Here is a 13,840-nt window from a genome sequence, read left to right on the forward strand (position 1 = left end):
CAAAGCAGAATTTCTAAAGCAATATATTTAGGAAAAAGCTTCAATTTACATAAGCTACCAGTATAGATAGGATCCTTGATGGAACAACCCATATAAAATATACAAAGGCTATGCTATACTAGGAGTAGCATAGCTAAGACAAGATGGGGAAAATGGCATATATCATCTCTAAGAGCTTTGCACTTTTTCATTACCGCAGTGTATTACTGAATGGATTATACTCTTGAGGTGCGCTGTATGAAATGTTTAGTTGACTTTTTGCGTTCCATATTCCTTTTGCACATTTTAGCAAAAATAATCCTTCTAAAATTCCTAGCCAGAACCAAGACGGTCCCAGTAAATGATCACTTATCTGTCACGCGTTCTTTGCTGCTCACAAATGCAATAGCACAGTCCACAAACTAATCCTGCCTTGTCTTTTTAATTATTGATTCGGAGAATGACCTATAGGTTGTCACTCTGCACCGCTCGCATTTGTGACAGATTTGGACAGATGAGTGATCATTGTCTCTACACAGGAAAACCAGTGATTTTTAAGGTTCGTTGTCAAACTGGCATATTGATTTAATCTCAGATGCTCGGTCTCTTCAGGACTGGAGAATGAGAAAATTACATCTCTCCACAGCCAGAAATGATAGCGCACTAAAGGCATCTTAAAACTTTTTTTTTTTTTTTTATTAGATGATAGAGATTACACGTACCATGTTAGGGTACATACTGAACGATACTCCTTGTTATGGGCACTTTGAATGCTGTAAGACATTGTTTCATTAATATTATTTAATGGGCCATTTTTGTAGTAAGGCCACCTTGGGAATCAGCAGATTGATAAAGTCAGAAATACCTACACATTCTCCATAGAGAAAAATTAGTACAATGACATTCAATATAATGTTGTCATCGGATGCCACCTTTCCAAAAAGTAATTTTTTTTTTTGTACTAGAGCTACTTCTGTTAACTGTGATATTGTGAAGTGGAAACGTTCAGAAGCAACAAAAGATCAACCATGGAGTGACAGACACACAAAGAAGATCTGGTAGGAGCTGAAGTGCATACTATGTGAAAAACATACTCCCTTAGTTACAAGACTCTCCACTAGGCTCAGAACTGCCATTGAAAGTAATGTCAAACAGATAAACCATTTATCTTGAGCTTTGTGAATGCCACAAAATCCCCCCAGAGGTCAGACTTTGACTGGTATAAAGCAAACAGCTATTGGACCTTCCGGCAGTGCAAACCAATTAATCATATTTTTTCTGTGTGCCAAATCCATTGTACTTCATGCCAAAATACATAGGGAGTAATCTATCACTGTGCACGACTTTAAAAAAAAAAAAAAAATAGGCAGGCCATAGGTTAGAACTTCATGGCCCTATATTTTTACCATTATTTTCACCTTAACACTGGTACATGAACATCATATGCTACTCCACAATTATTAGGAGGCATAAATTTTCTAGCACCATGGCAGAACAGTGATACACACAAGTCTTAATAAGTTGGCCCCCTCTGATAATGGTAGAATAATAATGTGAAGCAAATTTTAATGAAATAATAATAATAATAATAATAATAGTAATAATAATAACTTTATTGATATAGTGCCAACATATTCCGTAGCACTGTACAAATCAGAGGATGGCTTACAAATGGCTTGGGTTAAAGGAGTTGTCCCATCGCAAGGATCCTATCTATACTGGTAGTGTATGTAAACTATAGACTTTTCCTAAATATATTGCTTTAGAAACGCTGCTTTGTTTGCCTGCTATGTGACCTTACTCCTCCCATTGTTTACACAATAACCGTTGCAATAACCACGGACCTGTGGATAAGTGACGTCACTTACTCAGTGCTGGCAGACAATCGATTCAGCTAATTGCAGTTTGCTGATAAACATTGAGTCCTTTCTGTACAAGTATGTGCATATTATCTGATCTGCAGAAGTATTATGGGGATAACGTCTATCCTTAGGGAGAGACCACCTTTTCAGATGTGTGGAGACTTATACAACCATAGTTGCTCCACTGCAAGGGAACATGGAAAGAATATGCAAATATGTCTTCCAAGATGTAAACAGGGAGACAGTGCCTCTGTTATGCTGCTGTCTATGGGAAGCACCCTGAACATCATGCCCGACTTTCCCAGAAGTCTTTACTGCATAATGCGGGGTTATAACCAAATCAATTTCTCAGCTACGGACGGCACCGTTTCTGTCTGGTTGGACTTCCTTAGCGCAGCCTAGAGAGAACTGATTCAGGTGTGTGGAGACTTATACAGCCATAGTTGCTCCACTGCAAGGGAACATAGGAAGAATATACCGGAACTCAGAAGAAGAGAATGCAGGCAAAGCTGAAATAGTGAAATGGGAAAACTCCTTTAAGGTCCTACGTTATGGAATCACACAGCAGGGGAAAATTGTTGCATTTTATGGCACAAGGGAAATGAATAAGATTTTGATTAATCTCATCCACACTTTGTAGGATAAAAAGAGCGGCAGAAAAGCTACTTATTCACAAATGTGTACGTTTTTACATTATTTTTATCTGTGGAAACATGAGTGGTTTCCCCATACATTTAATACGGGAAGGGAAAAAAAGAGACAAACAAAACAAGATGGCAATATAAAAAACACTGCAGAAAAAATGCTGTAATTGGTATGGGACAGTATGTCACTGGGAGGTAGGCACTCTTAGCATACATGACTATACTGATAGGAATTCTGTTCCCAGCATACTGTTCAGGTCGGTAAATCCAGCACACACACGGATCAAGTTTCACAGATGAAACTCAGTCGTGTGAATCTAGCCTTAGTTCATGAAAACGGACATATACACCGGCCACTCAGTATATTGCCATGTGTATTGAACCATTCATGGGTTCAATAATGGCCATGTAATGACCAATTCAAAAAAGAGCAGTGAAAAACGACATTGTAATAAACCAGGTCCGCAGTTACACTCACTTTATATATAGATAATAAAAATACCACGTAATATACCGTCTTTTCACTTGTAAATTGTTGCCTTGGATATTTTGCTACATCACATTGTGTCTGACACAAGGTCAGGTGTCCTGGGCTGTTACAGCCGCTTGTATACTCCGATGGTTAGATACAATAGAGGAAGAACAATTAGTACTATTTATATTGTTGGTAATAAATAATAACTATTTGGCTCCGAACAGAATTGCTGCACTGCTTTACTTGGTTGCTATGGTTACTAGTAATTGTTAATTATCCATAGTAATTAACTGCTTATATTGAAGTAAAGCAGCCACAAGTTAATGATCCTTGTTTTGCAGTGTTTTACACTGAGTAGCTTAAAATTTCCAGCTAACCAATCAACAGTAACCAGCTCGCCTCCTCCGAACTAATTTGCTACCCGTGTAATATCAGCCAAGTTAAATTGCTGTCCCTAGGGAGCCTCAGCGCATATTGCCATTGATTGTTTTTTCCCTTGGATGAGTATGTGCAGCTGTATCCATTTTCTGCCGCAGACTTTGCTGCAGTGAATGAGGCAGTGAGCTTTGTACATTCTCTTCTCAACCATACCAGGCCACTCATTTTAATGTGTAATTAAACTTACAGACAACTTTTGATTTTCTGGCCGTATTTGTGTTAATAAATTTTGAAGTATACTTTATTAACAGATGTTGGCTCCTTTCTGTGAAATCCTGCATCTCTTACTTCTCTATTCAGAGCTGCCCACCGGGGGCGTAACTACTGGGGTAGCGGCGTACCAGTTGCTACAGGGCCCGGGACACTAGGGGCCTGGCAACAGCCACTACCGCTGCATTTTATTTGTTTTTTAAATAGGCCATTACCGGCTGGAGTAACTCCAGCCAGTGACGGACCCTATTTACATACCGATCCTGGTTCCTGACCACGGTCGCCTGCAGAGGCTGCTGTGAGCAGGAACGGAGGGATCGGTAAGTAAGGCCATGGGCCCCAAAAACACTATCATTATACTCGAGGGTCTTTTCAGAATGATCGGAGGCCTGGGGGAGGTAAGAGAACATAAAAAACATTGTTACTTACCTCTCCGTGCTCCAGGTAGGCTTCAGGCCTACTTGAGTGACATCCCTGACGTCGCGACGCAGGTTCGGGTCACGTGACATGCCACTTGTCATTGAAGATGGACGATATCAACAGGGATCGCATCGGAGCCATGGATAGGTAAGTAAAACAGTGTTTTTAAGTTTGTATCCTCCCCTGGGTTCCCAATTATTATACGCCACTGCTGCCCACTATATACGGAGTATAGGTTTGTGTAAAATAAACAGAAAATGAAGGTGGGCCATTTCAAGTGTATCTTGTGCATTATTAATTTTGGAAATTTGCCATTGGTGTCATATCATAGAGGATTCTGTTCTTTCCTATGACAAAGACATTAAGGTTGTAGTTCTATACGTATTATTTCCAGAGATATCAGTGCTTGAAAGAACAGTCAGGATTGAGATATACACTGATGAGAAAAAGGGTATCAATATTTAGAACTTTTCACTTTCAGGCTCCATATCTCACCATCCTCTTCAGCTTTGAACGTGAGACTAGCATCATTTTACAGACAATCATCTTGGCTATCTTATACATACATTTGGCTTGCAACTATTTAGCATAAGTTATACAAATTCTTGTCATGTGGCTGCATTGCTACTGCTTTGCTCCTAAAAATCTAAATTTACATTTTTATTATTTTGATATTATTTTGTAAATCCATATTTGTCTTTCAACAATGCCTGAATCCTTCTGGGCATGCTCTCGATCAGATTCAAGCATGTCTCGATCTAAATCTGATACAAGGCCTCTTCTACATGTTTCCAATGTTTATGCATACTGGTTGAATCACTTGGGTATGAATACAGCTTTTCCCTAACTCTATCACAAGTGCTTAAGTGCAGTGGCGTAACTACCGCCATAGCAGCAGAGGCAGCTGCCACAGGGCCCGGGACATTAGGGGCTCAGTGACAGCCGCTACCGCTGCTATCATTATACTCGGGGGTCTTTTTGGACCCCCGAGTATAATGATTGGCAGACCGGGAGAGGTAAGAAACATAAAAAACACTGTTACTTACCTCTCCATGATCCTGGCCAGGCCTCCTTCCTAGTTGTCTGATGTCTCTGACATCACATGAACCCGGCCTGCGTCCCAGGTCATGTGATGTCCGACGTCTTTGAAGAAGGACAGCGGCAGAGGCCGACAGCATAGGAGCCGGGGGACAGGTAAGAAACAGTAATTTTTTATGTTTTTATTCCCCCGGGTCTCCGATTATTATACTCTGTGGTCTGAAAAGACCCCAGAGTATAATAATTGTTTATGGGTGTCCACAGTGGGACATAATACTGTGTGCAAGGGCAACTATTGGGGATAATACTGTGTCCAGGGGCCACTATTGGGAATAATACTGTGTTTAGGGGCCACTATGGGGGGATAATACTGTTTGCAGGGGCCACTAAGGGACATAATACTGTGTGCAGGGGCCACTATGTGGGATAATATTGTGTGCAGGGGTCACTATGGGGGATAATACTGTGTGAAAGGGCCACTATGGGGCATAATAGAACGTGCAGGAATGTGTGTGTGTGTGTGTGGGGGGGGTCAGTCGAGGTTTTCGGCGTTGGTCGGGGAGGGGGGCATGTCAAAAGTTCGCCACGGGGCCCCGCCATTCCTAGTTACGCCACTGCTTAAGTGTATTGAGGTCTGGGGACTATGGGAGCAAATTTACTTCAGCACCTTTACTTCATTGTCAATGAACCATTTCTTTGCTAATATGTTGTATGTTGTCCTTTTCATACCCATAGTACTAGAGTCTACAAAGTAACTCATCTTATAGGATAATCACACATAGCTCAGCATTGAGACCACCAAGTATCCAACACTTTTGGCTGTGAAATAACCCCATATCATGAGGCTTCCTTCACCAAACTTGAAAGTTCCTCAAATTTCTCGATCCCTCAGCCTCTTTTTCCCTTGTTTCTTCCAGACCCATTTACACCCATCAGAGCCCAGTCTATTGACTTGCATCTCATCGCTCCAAATAACCTGTTTCCAATCTTCTACTCTCACTTTTCATGCTTTTTTGTAAACTCAGGCTGATGCTTCTTAGACAATATTGAAGTCAAGATTTCTTTACCTTTTTTTGGGCAACTATTCCAGACTTGTGTAACATATGTGAAGCATATGGACCATCTCCACTGCCCTGTTTATCAAGTCAGAACTGAATGATGGTAGTCTCATGTTCGAAGCTGTAATGGATGGTGAAATATGGAGCCTGAAAGTCAAACGTTTGAAACATTGTTATCCTTTTGCTAATGTTTCTAAGTTTTAGAATGCCTGAGATATAACTGTTTGAAGCGACCTTCTTTTATGTTTTATGGTATATAACTATCCTTGGTAAGAATACTAGTGTAGTCTACAGCATGCAGATAAACCTTATTGTGACATAGAGGTATTCTGTATGTCATGACTTCTCATTATGATAAAGATCAATATTTCTCGACCCTCTACTCAAGGACCCGTCACAGGATGTAATCTGAAGAGGTAGATTGGTCTGACTGACTGAGCCTGTAATTATTCCACTTGTTCTAAGACAGGGGTCATGTGTGATTGGCTTTTGGATAAGAGCTTTGGGAAATAGTGGTGAATGAAGGGAGATTCACTTATTAATGAAAAGTAGAAAATTAAAATTTATTCTTAGTGAATTCACATGGTGATGTTGTATCTTAAGGATAAACAATAGTTGCATACCTAGAAAACTATATGGGAAAAATATGCAAATCTGACTTCCATGATGTAATTAGGAAGCCAGTGCCTCAAAAATGCACACCAATAGAGGGCGCTGACTGAGAATGTGCAAGTCTGTCTTCCATGATGTAATTAGGAAGACAGAGTCTCAGTCAAGCAAACCAATAGAGGACGCTTCCTTTAACATCATGCTGACCTTCTCAGAGGCCTTTGTTTGCAATGATGTTGGGATTTTACCAAGTAGTCTCTCAGCCAAGGACAGCTGTTTCAGTGTATTGTATCTCATCAGCTTTTCGCAGAGAGGACTGACCTGGCAGAGGTGAGAGGCTTAGACAGGGTTGAGGGGATATCGTCACTCCATAGGGAGAGAATCACCATTAAGGTGTGTGGAGTCTTATTAAGCCATGAGCGCTCCACTGTGCAAAGGAACATGGGAAGAATATGCAAATCGGACTTCCATGATGTAATTAGGAAGCCAGTGCCTCAAGAATGCACACCAATAGAGGGCGCTCACTGAGAATGTGCAAGTCTATCTTCCATGATGTAATTAGGAAGACAGTCTCAGTCAAGCAAACCAATAGAATGTATTTACTACATCTTGTGGAAATTTGTAGTTGTAGATCTAGAGATAAATTAACAGATTATTCCGTTGAACCTTGTGTTGTGTCCTATTAATGTTCTAATTACCTTCTTACCAACTTTCTCAGAGAGCAGATAGCCAAAAAAGCATCACGACTGAGCAATCCAAATATATATGCTTCAATGCAATGCTTCGTTCTCCACTTATCTGGCTTTTTTCTGCTCCCCTCCTCCCTGTTAAACTGACATTCAATCTCTGCTGAATTCCATCTTGCTAGAGTAATACAAACTGCTGCTTACAGACTATAGATCACCATAAAAGTCTATGGAGAGAGGAGAGGGAGTAGTAAGCAGAACCCAGTGAGAGAAAAGAGCTAAATAAGAAGTTTCTTTTTCACCACAAGTGCTTTCTTTACATCACTATAGGCTAGTACTTAAATCTCAATGCTAAAGATATACGTTAGAGTGGGTTCACACTACCATTATATAAGGCCCATTCCTCTCATTTATCAAATGTATGGGCGGAAAAGTAATTCTCAAAAGTTAATGGAATTTCTATTTAAGTTCCTTACACACACTAGGTAACTGGCAGAAACAAGAGACAAGTAAATAAGCGGCCAAAAATGCAATACAACTCTGGTTCACAGAGTCTAAGGTCACCATGAGATATTCACCAGAGCCACAAGGGAAGATAGAATTGGCTGCTCAAAATCCAGGTTGCAACCCCAAAACAAGATGCCAGAAAATAGCCATACTTTCAGGCTAAGGACTAAACCAAACAGATAGAGAGTGATACACAAGCTGAGATTTAAAAAAAAAAAACCAAAACAACAAAACAGGAGAGTATGGGAAATGGGAATGGCTAAAACTTTAGCAGAAGAATACCAGAGATCTAGATAATGGTTAAGTCCAGGAGGTCACAGGTAAAGTCAAATCAGCCAGAGAGGGAATAACCAGGAGAGAATCAAAAATCAACAAATCATGAATCAAAAGAAAACAAGGAAAGGTACTAGATATGAATTCAGAAACAATGAAAGCCCAGTTGCGTGAACAATCACAGGCAGTAAAAGCCTGCCAGAGCTAGGTTTAAATAGCCTAACTCAGCTCTGGATTAGAGACAGTACTCTGATTGGCTCTGCATATGAAAGATTTGTCTGGCTAAGCAGACCCAGCCAGAGTTTGGTAGACATGGCAACCTTAAAGCGACAGCAATGAGAACATATATTGTATCTGGGCAGCAATGTGGCTCAGTGGTTAGCACTGCAGCCTTGCAGCGCTGGAGTCTTATTCTTATTCTTATTCTTATTCTTATGGTAGAGTTGGAAGGGACCTCAAGGGCCATCGGGTCCAACCCCCTGCGAGTGCAGGTTTTCCTAAATCATCCCAGCTATATGTTTATCCAGATTCCGCTTGAAGATTTCCATTGATGGAGCGCCCACCACCTCCCGTGGCAGCCTATTCCACTCTCTCACTACCCTCACTGTCAGAAAGTTTTTCCTAATGTCTAATCTGTATCTCTTTCCCTTTAGTTTCATCCCATTGCTTCTTGTACTTCCTTGTGCTAATGAGAATAAGGTAGATCCCTCTGCACTGTGACTACCTTTCAGATATTTGTAGACTGCTAGTAAATCTCCCCTCAGCCTTCTCTTCTGCAAACTAAACAATCCCAGTTCTTTTAGCCGCTCCTCATAGGACATGGTTTGCAGACCTTCCACCATTTTGGTTGCTCTTCTCTGGACTTGCTCCAATATATCGATGTCTTTCTTGAATTGAGGCGCCCAGAACTGTACACAGTATTCCAGGTGTGGTCTGACCAGGGAAGAGTACAGCGGAATAATGACCTCTCTTGATCTAGATTCGATGCTTGTCTTAATACATCCCAGAATTTTATTAGCCTTTTTTGCAGCAGCACCGCACTGTTGGCTCATGTTGAATTTGTGATCTACTATTATGCCCAAGTCCTTTTCCCCTATGCTATCACTTAGTTCTATTCCTCCCATACTATATATGTTTTTTACATTTCTGTTACCCAGATGTAGAACTTTGCATTTGTCCCTGTTAAATACCATTTTGTTCGCCTCAGCCCATTGTTCCAGTGTGTCTAAGTCCTTTTGAATACACTCTCTCTCCTCTCTAGTGTTGGCTATTCCTCCTATCTTCGTATCATCTGCAAATTTTATGAGTTCCCCAATAATTCCATCGTCCAGATCATTTATAAAGATATTAAAAAGTACTGGGCCCAGAACAGAGCCCTGCGGCACCCCGCTTTTGACTTTCTTCCAGTTCGATGTGTAGCCATTTAGTATTACTCGTTGTGCCCGATCATTAAGCCAGTTGTGAATCCACCTAACTGATTTTTTGTCAAAATGTGATACTTTATCAAATGCCTTACTGAAGTCAAGATATACTATGTCCACGGCATTCCCTTGGTCCAACCATTCAGTGATTTTGTTGTAGAAGGAAATCAGGTTAGTCTGACAAGATTTATTGGTCATAAAGCCGTGCTGGCTCTGGTTAATTAATGCCTTCCCATCCAGGTACCGAAGTAAATGTTCCTTGACAATTTGCTCAAAGATTTTTCCTGCTATCGAGGTCAGACTTACCGGCCTGTAATTTCCTGGATCGTCCCTTTTCCCCTTTTTGTAGATGGGGACAACATTTGCCCTTTTCCAATCTAAAGGGACCACTCCTGTTTCCCATGACTTACCGAAGATTATAGCAAGGGGTTCTGTTATTTCTTCTGCTATCTCTTTCAGGACTCTAGGGTGTAAATCATCTGGTCCTGGGGACTTGGTTTCCTGTAATTTGGCTAAGTGCTCTCTTACCAGACCTTTGCTTATAGTCAGCTTGCAGTCTCCCTTCCCCTCATCTCCATCACCATTAATGTCAATATTTCCATTAGTTTCTTGGGAGAAGACGGATACAAAATATGAATTTAGTAGCTCCACCTGCTGTTCCACCATGTTAACTGTTTCTCCTTTGTCATTCTTCAAGACTCCAATGGTCTCCTTCACTTTTCTTTTGCTTTTAACATATCCCCAAAATCCTTTTACCTTACTCTTTGCCTCTTTGGCAAGCTTCAATTCGTGTTCAGCCTTAGCTCCTTTGATGCTTGTCTTGCAGAGTTTGCAGACTGCTGTGTACTCTTCCTTAGGTATAGTTCCCATCTTCCACTTTTTGTATGTTTCCTTTTTCCTTTTTAGCAGGTTATGTAATTTTTTGGTCATCCATCCTGATATTTTTAGGTGCTTCCCATTTTTCTTCCTTCTAGGTATTGTTAGTTCCTGTGCTTTAATGATTTCCCTACGGAAGATTTCCCACCCTTCATGTGCATTTTTGTGCTTAAGAATTTTGCACCATGGAATTCTGCTAACCCTTGCCTTCAGGCTCTTGAAGTCTGCCCTGCTAAAGTCGAGCCTTGAAGTCTGTGTCTTCTCAGGTCTTCTTCTTCTTGCAACCCCAAACTCAAGTATAGCATGATCGCTGAATCCCAGTGTCCCTGCTACCCGTAGTCCCTTAACCATGTGCTCTTTGTTGGTTAGGACTAGGTCCAAAATGGATGTTCCTCTCGTGTTTTCTTCTACTAGCTGGGCAATGAAGTTGTCTGCTAGAGAAGATAAAAATTTGATGGAGCCTTTACTCTTGGCTGTGTGGGTTTCCCAATGAATGTCAGGGTAATTGAAGTCTCCCATGATCACTATTTCATGTTTCTTTGAGAGCGTGGTCATTTGCTGTGAAAAAATCTCATCCATGTCTTCTGTCTGTCCTGGTGGTCTGTAATAAACGCCTAGTATGATGTCCTTATCATTGTTTTTCCCTTTAATTACTACCCAAATAATTTCCAGCAGATTATCATTCTGTAAAACTGTCATTTCTGTGGAGATGTGTTCTTTTTTAACATACAATGCAACTCCACCCCCTCTTTTATTAGTCCTGGGTTTGAATCCTGCCAAGGCCAACATCTGCAAGGAGTTTGTATGTTCTCCCCATGTTTGCGTGGGTTTCCTCCGGGTACTCTGGTTTCCTCCCACACGCCAAAGACATACTGATCAGGACTGTAGATTGTGATCCCTGTATGGGACAGTGACTGACAATGTCTGTAAAGCACTGCAGAATATGAAGGCGCTATATAAGTAAGCATCCTATTAATATTATAAATGTGAATGTTTGTGAGTTTGTGTGTTTGTGGGTTTGTGTGTTTGGATGTTTGCATGTTCGGATGTTTGTTCTTCAATCACGGTAAAACCGCTCCACCGATTTGGCTGAAATTTTCCACAAACATAGTTAATACACCCGATTAAACAATAGGCTACTTTTTGTCACAATAGCGCACATACGTTTGTGCCAGGACCCCCACAAAACCCAAACTCACACCACTATCTCTGCAATCTCACACACTTTGGACCATAGCAAGCCACAAAATTCATATTGCCCTCTGCAGCCTCGCCCCTAACCCCACACAATCACATATACATATACTTTACCACTTTGCCCCTCACCTTAACGATACTCCAGGAGGCGCTCTATAACGCTCCGGAGCAGCCATGTTTGCCGACCCCCACCGCTCTGACAATCCGCGACACCGCCCACCCATGTAAATACCCCTAGGCGGTCTAATAAAGGCAAAAAAAAAAGTTTAAAAAAATTTAAAAAAATATAAAAACAAAAATAAAAAGGATTAAAAATTCAAATCACCCCCCTTTCCCTAGAACACATATAAAAGTAGTTAAAAACTGTGAAACACATACATATTAGGTATCCCCACGTCCAAAATTGCCCGCTTTACAAAGCTATACAAATATTTTTCCTGTTCGCTAAACGCCGTAGTGGAAAAAATGGTCAAAAGTGCCAAACCGCCATTTTTTCACTGTTTTAATTCTGATAAAAATTTGAATAAAAAGTGATCAAAGCAATAACATTTCCCAAAAATGGTAGAACTACAAAGTACACCCGGCCCCGCAAAAAATACGCCCTATACATCCACGTACACGCACGTATAAAAAAGTTACGGCTGTCGGAATATGGCGACTTTTCAAAAAAATACTTTTTTAACACAGTTTTGGATTTTTTTTAAGGGGTCAAAATGTAAATAAAACCTTATACATTTGGTATCCCCGGAATCGTAACGAAACACAGAATACAGGGGACAGGTCATTTTGGATGCACAGTGAACTCCGTAAAACCAAAGCCTGTAAGAAAGTCGCAGAAATGAATTTTTTCTTCAAATCCACCCCATTCTGAATTTTTTCCCTGCTTCCCAGTACATTATATAGAATAAATAATGGCGGCATCATGAAGAAAGATTTGTTCCGCAAAAATTAAGACCTCATATGGCTCTGGAAGCGGAGAAATAAAAAAGTTATGGGGTTTAGAAGGAGGGGAGTCAAAAACGAAAATCAAAAAATGCCATCGGCGGGAAAGGGTTAACTTCAAATCCCTCTGTCCCAAAGTCACTATGTAAAGTTTCTCACAACACCGTATATATAGCAGCTCTAATACAAAGTAACTGCAACACAAAAGTCTCACGTATTCTCTGAATTACAGCAAAAACAAGATACAAAGTTACATTTCATATCCCATCCCTTATACACAGTACGAAAACCTTACCCGCGCCTGTATATACCCACTTCTACAATCACCGCAGACGAAGTCGCGGGTACCAGCTAGTAATAAATAAATAAAATAATAATATCTGTATGTATATATTTATATCAATATGTTCCCGAGCCCTAAATTTTTCACTTTCATAAGGGTTTGAAGGAAAAAAAGCACCCGACCCTAGCCCCCCACTTAAAGAATGACAGACAGGCCCAGCGGCAGCTTCTTCTGGCTTCTATTAGTTCGTCATCTGATACCCTGTCTGCTTGTCCCTCCCTTGGGGTCCTTCGGCGGTTGGTAGCTGCTCGTGCAGATCTTCGGTCTCTGGAGATGCACCAGGTTCAGCACCGCCTTCTGTACACTCGTCAGAGGTACTATGATAGCAGAAAGGCTGAAAATAGTCTGGGAGAATAGAGACGAGATTGTAGGTAGAGACTGCCAAATAAGACAGCCCCTACAGCTGACCACCATTCAGTATGGCCCACTATATATTTTCTATGCCTCTGCTCATCTCCTATATTACAATGCACCAGTAGAATAAAGTCTTTTGCTCTAAACAGTCCCCCAAAGGCACTCATTTTTACAGTCCTATGAAAAAGTTTGGGCACCCCTATTAATCTTAATCATTTTTAGTTCTAAATATTTTGGTGTTTGCAACAGCCATTTCAGTTTGCTATATCTAATAACTGATGGACACAGTAATATTTCAGGATTGAAATGAGGTTTATTGTACTAACAGAAAATGCGCAATATGCATTAAACCAAAATTTGACCGGTGCAAAAATATGGGCACCTCAACAGAAAAGTGACATTAATATTTAGTACATCCTCCTTTTGCAAAGATAACAGCCTCTAGTCGCTTCCTGTAGCTTTTAATCAGTTCCTGGATCCTGGATGAAGGTATTTTGGACCATTTCTT

The sequence above is a fragment of the Leptodactylus fuscus genome, chromosome 6, assembly GCF_031893055.1.
Source record: "Leptodactylus fuscus isolate aLepFus1 chromosome 6, aLepFus1.hap2, whole genome shotgun sequence".
Taxonomy (NCBI): domain Eukaryota; kingdom Metazoa; phylum Chordata; class Amphibia; order Anura; family Leptodactylidae; genus Leptodactylus; species Leptodactylus fuscus.